This window comes from Grampus griseus (genome assembly GCF_964374135.1).
Source record: "Grampus griseus genome assembly, chromosome: 13".
NCBI classification, from domain to species: domain Eukaryota; kingdom Metazoa; phylum Chordata; class Mammalia; order Artiodactyla; family Delphinidae; genus Grampus; species Grampus griseus.
In genome coordinates, this window is record NC_139007.1 from 17,144,509 (window position 1) to 17,150,461 (window position 5,953).

A 5,953-nucleotide genomic window follows, 5' to 3' on the forward strand; every position below is an offset into this window, starting at 1 on the left:
AGTACACATCAAACCCAGAACAGGAAAAGAGATTCACAAATAAGGCAGTATGCTCAGCACAGGTGGTGAGGGCTCCAGGTAAGGAAACGTTCCAGGCCCGAGGCACGCTCTTATGCATCCCTGCGAGGTCAGCAGGCTGTGCGTGACTGCCCTTCCCCAAACCCCCCATTCATAGCAACACACCCCAGACAGTGTAACTTCCTTTTGAAAAATGAAACAAACGAAATATAATTATCTCATAATGAGTGATAGAGGTAAGCCATTTTAAACATCAGGGGAATACCGTGAGCCATTATTTTTAGAGAAACAATTACTTCTGCAAATTAAATTTTAGGAACCATGCCAGAAAGATAGCTGCAAAACTAAGAACGCCTAGTAGAAGTAAAATCTCAAGCTCTTCAGAAAGACAGTCCTCTACATATGTTACGGAAGCCAGAGGGAGACCAACAGAGCAGAATTTCTCTCACAGAGGATGGCAGTGTGTCAGAGGGGATAGGAGTAGACATCCGTCATACCCTTGGTTGATAAAGGAATCCCTCTAAACTTGCCCTTCACACCTGCCTGAAGTGCCAGACCCCGGTGACAGCAAGTTTATTTGCCATCAACGTGGCTGGTTTTATTTCCAGATAGATTCCAAAGCCAAGTTACATAAATTAAGACTAAATTACTCTATGATGATTTGTTTGCTGTTTGTAAACAGTCAGTCAGTAAAGAATAATTGTGAATTGAGGAGATGAATATTACGTATAAAATGTCTACTATCTGTTTGCTAAACTCTAGAAAGGCTCTATGGAGGCACAGAAGTTCAGAACGTGCATTCATATTCTACCCTGAGCGATTATTTAACTTTTCGGTGCCTCAGTTTCTTCATCTGTAAAATGGAGATATTTGTAGTCCCTATCTCTAGCTGTTGCAAGGGTTCCATTGAATTAATGCATGCTAAGTGCTTAGAATGGTATCTGGCATGTAGCTAGTTCTATATAAATGTTAGCTGTTAATTTAAGTAAGGGCACTCAGTGGCTTTTGACCGTCTCCCTTTTACTCTTTCACGTTCCACTCAGATCTCCAAACCCAACATCATTTTGCCCACATCCCTTGTCACTCGCTTCTCCGTGGCCCAGCCATTCTCTGAGTTACACGGAAACAAGGCCTATTGATTCTTTTCTTTCTCACTCCTTTTGCTGTGGGAATTACTACATCCTTTAAGTCTCCCTTTGGTTATGGTTCTTGCATTTTTTTCCCCATTGCCATCACTAACACTGAAATCAATAGTCTATTAACCTGTTATTCTACTTCCCTCATCCACCCCAATCACTCATACCTCGATGCCAGGTTAAATATTCTTTTTATCTTAATAACAACTGCGTTGAGATATAATTCACTTTTCTTAAAGCTCACACTGTTGAAGTGTATTTCTCAATGGTTTTTAGTATATTCACAGACTTATGCAACTATCACCATTATCTAATTACAAAATGTTTTCGTCAGCCCCCCCAAACCCCATACCCATTAGCACTCACTCCTATTTTCCCCCAGTACAGCCACAGACAACTCCTAATCTGCTTTCTATCTCTATACACTTGCCTACTCACACAGCCTCATCAACACTTATTACCCATCTTTTTAATTACAGCCATTCTATAGGTATGCAGTGTTATAGTTTTGATTAACATTTCCCTAACGCCTAATTTCATGTGCTTTATTGACCACTTGTATATATTCCTTGTATGTAGTCTTTAGAGAAATGTCTATTCAATTTTTTGAAACTGGGTTATTTGACTTTTTATGGTTGAGTTGTAGGAGTTCATTACATATTCAGGATACAAGTCTCTTATCAGATAAATGTTTCACAAATATTTTCTCCCATTCTCTGGATTGTGTTTGCAAGTTCTTGATGCTGTCCTTTGAAACACAAAGGGTTTTCATTTTGATGCACTCCAATGTATCTGATTTTTCTTTTGTTGCTTATGCTTTTGGTGTCATATCTAAGAAACCACTGACTACCCAAGGTCATGAAGACTTACCCTTATGTTTTCTTCTTAAAGTTTTATAGCTTTACCTCTTACATTTGGGTCTGTGATCTGTTTTGAGTTAATTTTTGTGTAAGAAGTTAACACTCTAGCTTCATTCTTTTGCATGTAGATAGCCAGCTGTCCCAGCACCATTTGTTGAAAATACTATTCTTTCCCCAGTTTGAGTTGTCTTGGTACCTTTGTTGAAAATCTGTTGACGATAAAGTTAAAGGTTTACCTCTGGACTTTCAACTGTATTCCATTGACCTGTTTCTCTTTATGCCAGTACCACACAGTCTTGATTACTGCAGCTGTGTGGTAAGTTTTGGAATCAGGAAGAATGAGTGAGTTCTCCAATTTTGTTCTTCTTTTTCAAGATTACTTTGGCTATTCTGGGTCCTTTGCCTTTCCATATGAATTTTAGGATCAGCTTGTCAATTTCCTTTTCCTTTTTTTTTTTTTCTTTTTTGGCCATGCCGGGAGGCTTGCGGGATCTTAGTTCCCTGGCCAGGGATTGAACCTGGGCCCTCGGCAGTGAGAGCACAGAGTCCTAACCATTGGATCGCCAGGGAATTCCCAACTTGTCAATTTCTGCAAAAAAAAAAAAAAAAGGCTAGGATTTTGACAGATTGTATTGAATCTGCAGGTCAGTTTTGAGAGTATTGCCATCTTAACATTGCGCTTTCCAATTCATGAACATGGAATGTCTTTCCATTTGTTAGGTTTCTTTAATTTCCTCCAATAATGCTTTATAATTTTCAGAGTACAAATTTTACACTTCTTAGGTTAAATTTATTCCTAAGTATTTTATTCTTTTTGATGCTATTATAAATGGAATTTTCTTAATTTCATTTTTGAATTGTCTCCTTGCTAGAGTACAGAAATACAATTAAATTTCCTATATTGATCTTGTATCCTGAAACCTTCCTGAACTCATTTATTATTTCTAACAGTTTTAGGATTCTTTAGGAAAAAGGTCTACATATAAAAAATCATGTTATCTTCAAATAAAGATAGCTTTACTTCTTCCTTTCCAAGGAATACCTTTTATTTTTTTTCTTGCCTAAGTGTCCTATCTAGACCCCCAGTACAATGTTGAATAGAAGTGGTAAGCACAGACATGCCTATTTTCTTCCTGATTTTAGGAAGGAAATCTCCAGACATTCACCATTTAGTATAATGTTTGCTGTGGGCTTTTTATAGATGGGCTTTCATAGATGGATGTATTTGATATTTGGGAAGAGTGTGAATTTGGCAAGGAGGTAAGAAGGCAGACTATGGTAGGCAGGACTTTCCTGCTCTCATCTCCAGAACCCATTAACATGATGATGTTTCATTTCTGTGATTATGTTATGTTCTTTGGCATAATCTAGGCAGGCCTGAACTCACCACAAGCCCTTAAAATCATGGAGCTTTCTCCAGCCAAAAGCAAAAGAGTCAGAGAAATTTAAAACATGGGAAGAACTCAGTGTGCCACTGCTGGATTAAAGATGGAAATGGCCTCATGAGAAGGAATGCAAGTAGCATTGAGGAACAGAGAGCAACCCCTTGCTGACGGCCAGCAAGGAAACAGGGAACCTCTGATCTACAGCCTCAAGGAACCAGATTCTGCCAAGAATATGAATGAGTTTGGAAGCAAATTATCTCCCAGAGCCTCCAGATAAGAGCCCAGCCCAGCCCAGCCGACACCCTGACTTCAGCCTTGTGAGATCTTATACATAGGATGTAGTTGAACCCACCTAGACTTCTGATCCATAGAACTGTGTGCTCACGAGTGTGTGCTGCTTTTTTTTTTTTTTGCGGTACGCGGGCCTCTCACTGTTGTGGCCTTTCCCGTTGCGGAGCACAGGCTCCGGATGCGCAGGCTCAGCGGCCACGGCTCACGGGCCCAGCCGCTCCGCGGCATGTGGGATCTTCCCGGACCGGGGCACGAACCCGTGTCCCCTGCACCGGCAGGCGGACTCCCAACCACTGCGCCACCAGGAAGCCCTGTGTGCTGCTTTAAGCTTTGAAATTTGCAGTCATTTGTTATGCAGCAATAGAAAATTAAGACAAGGACTGATAAGATTCATTCACTGCAGCAGAGGAGGTCAGGGTGTAGGCAGTGTGCTAGGCAGTGCCGCGGATCTGTCTCTTGCTTCAATAGTGTTTGGGTGGGACAGACCCACAGGGACATCCCCTGCTCCAGCCTCCGATCACCCTCCAACCTTTTTTCCAGTCGCAACCTTCAGAATCAGCCACTCAGCTACCCTTGGTCACCGGGACCAGCCAACACCACTTTTTGAGCTTAACTGCTTTCTACCGATCAACCACGAGTTTCCAGATTCGTCAGAATTATCCCACTGAGGTGGAGGTCACTGTCAACCCCCTGGCCGACACGCATCTGTGGGCCTCCTACACCTCCCTCTCTCTGAGCTTCTATTTCGACTGTGACAACGTGGCCCTGGAAGGCATGGGCCACTTCTTCCGTGAATTGGCCAAGGAGAAGTGCGACGGAGCCAAGCATCTCCTGAAAACACAAAACCAGCGTGGCGGCCGCGCCCTCTTCCAGAACGTGCGGAAGCCATCTCCAGATGAGTCGGGTAAAACCCAGGATACTATGGAAGCTGCCGTGCTCGTGGAGGAGAACATGAACCAGGCCCTTGTGGACCTGCGTGCCCTGGGTTCTGCCCGCGCAGACCCCGCCTCTGTGACTTCCTGGAGAGTCTTGTCCTAGATGAGCAGGTGAAACTCATCAAGAAGATGGGTGACCACCTGACCAACCTCCAAAGGCCGGCTGGTCCCCAGGCTGGGCTGGGTGGGTCTCTCTTGGAAAGGCTCACCCTCCAGCACGAGTAGGTGCCCCTGGAGCCCAGCGGCCTTTGAGGAGCCCCTCTGGCGTCGGGGTTTCTGCCTGAAGCCCCTCCCTGCATCCACTAGGCAGCTTTTTAACCGCCCTGGAGCTCTCTCCCAAGCCTTGGACCAAATGGAAACCATAAAGCTTTTAACAGAAAAAAAAAAAAAAAAAAGATTGGGGTATAGTAAGTAATGCATTACGCTTGGAATACATTGGAGACACTTGGAAAAGCAAGCATTGCCGGCCAGGCAATTTCTCAGCCATGTGAAATCCTTCCTTTATTTGGAAAGTCTTGGACTTGGAACTGTCACTGGTGTTCCTATAGTCTGGCACCTCAAAAGCATGACCATTTAATTTTATTCTCCACAGATAATTTACAAACATTCAACAAGGGAAGGAAATGGAAGCAGGAAAATTTTTATAACTGGCTTCTTTGGTCAGAGGAATTGTGCTTGCTTACTACTTTGTAATTTGCCCACTAGAGACTAAAGGAAAGCTCATTTGGATGTGTACCAAATAAGAAGCAGAAGGTTGCAATTGGATATTATAACTGTCCATTACTTATCTTACTAAAGAGGGATTCAATTCTTCTCAACCATCAAAAGTAGAAACAACACAAGTGTCCATCAACAGATGAATGGATAAACAAAACGTGCTGTATACATACAGTACAATATCATTCAGCTTTAAAAAGGAAATAAATTCTGATATGCTAAAACACGGATGACATTATGCTCAAAGACATCATGCTAAGTGAAACAGATCAGTCACAAGAGGACAAATATTGTATGATTCCACTTATACAAGATATCTAGAGTAGTCAAATTCACAGAGACAGAAAGTAGAATGGTGTTGTCCAGGGGCTGGGAAGGGAAGAATGGGGAGTTGGTGTTTAATGAGTTCAGAGTTGCAGTTTTGGGAGATGAAGTTCTGGAGATGGTTGGTGGTAATGGTTGTGCAACAATATGAATGTACTTAATGCCAATGAATACAGTTAAAAGTAATTAAAAGGTTAAATTTTATGTTATGTATATTTTACTGCCATTTTTTTTTTTTTAAAAAGGGATTACATCAGCTTCCCTTCTTCAGAAATCATCATTCAGTT

The 5,953-nt window shown here is 42.1% G+C and overlaps 1 pseudogene across 1 annotated transcript; it reads left to right on the forward strand.

Moving 5' to 3' along the window:
* Positions 1-3,229: 3,229 nt before the first annotated feature.
* On the forward strand, positions 3,230-4,883 carry LOC309831841 (ferritin light chain-like; annotated as a pseudogene). The gene is made up of 2 exons: positions 3,230-3,274; positions 4,231-4,883. The product of its transcript is annotated as a ferritin light chain-like (transcript).
* Positions 4,884-5,953: the final 1,070 nt, after the last annotated feature.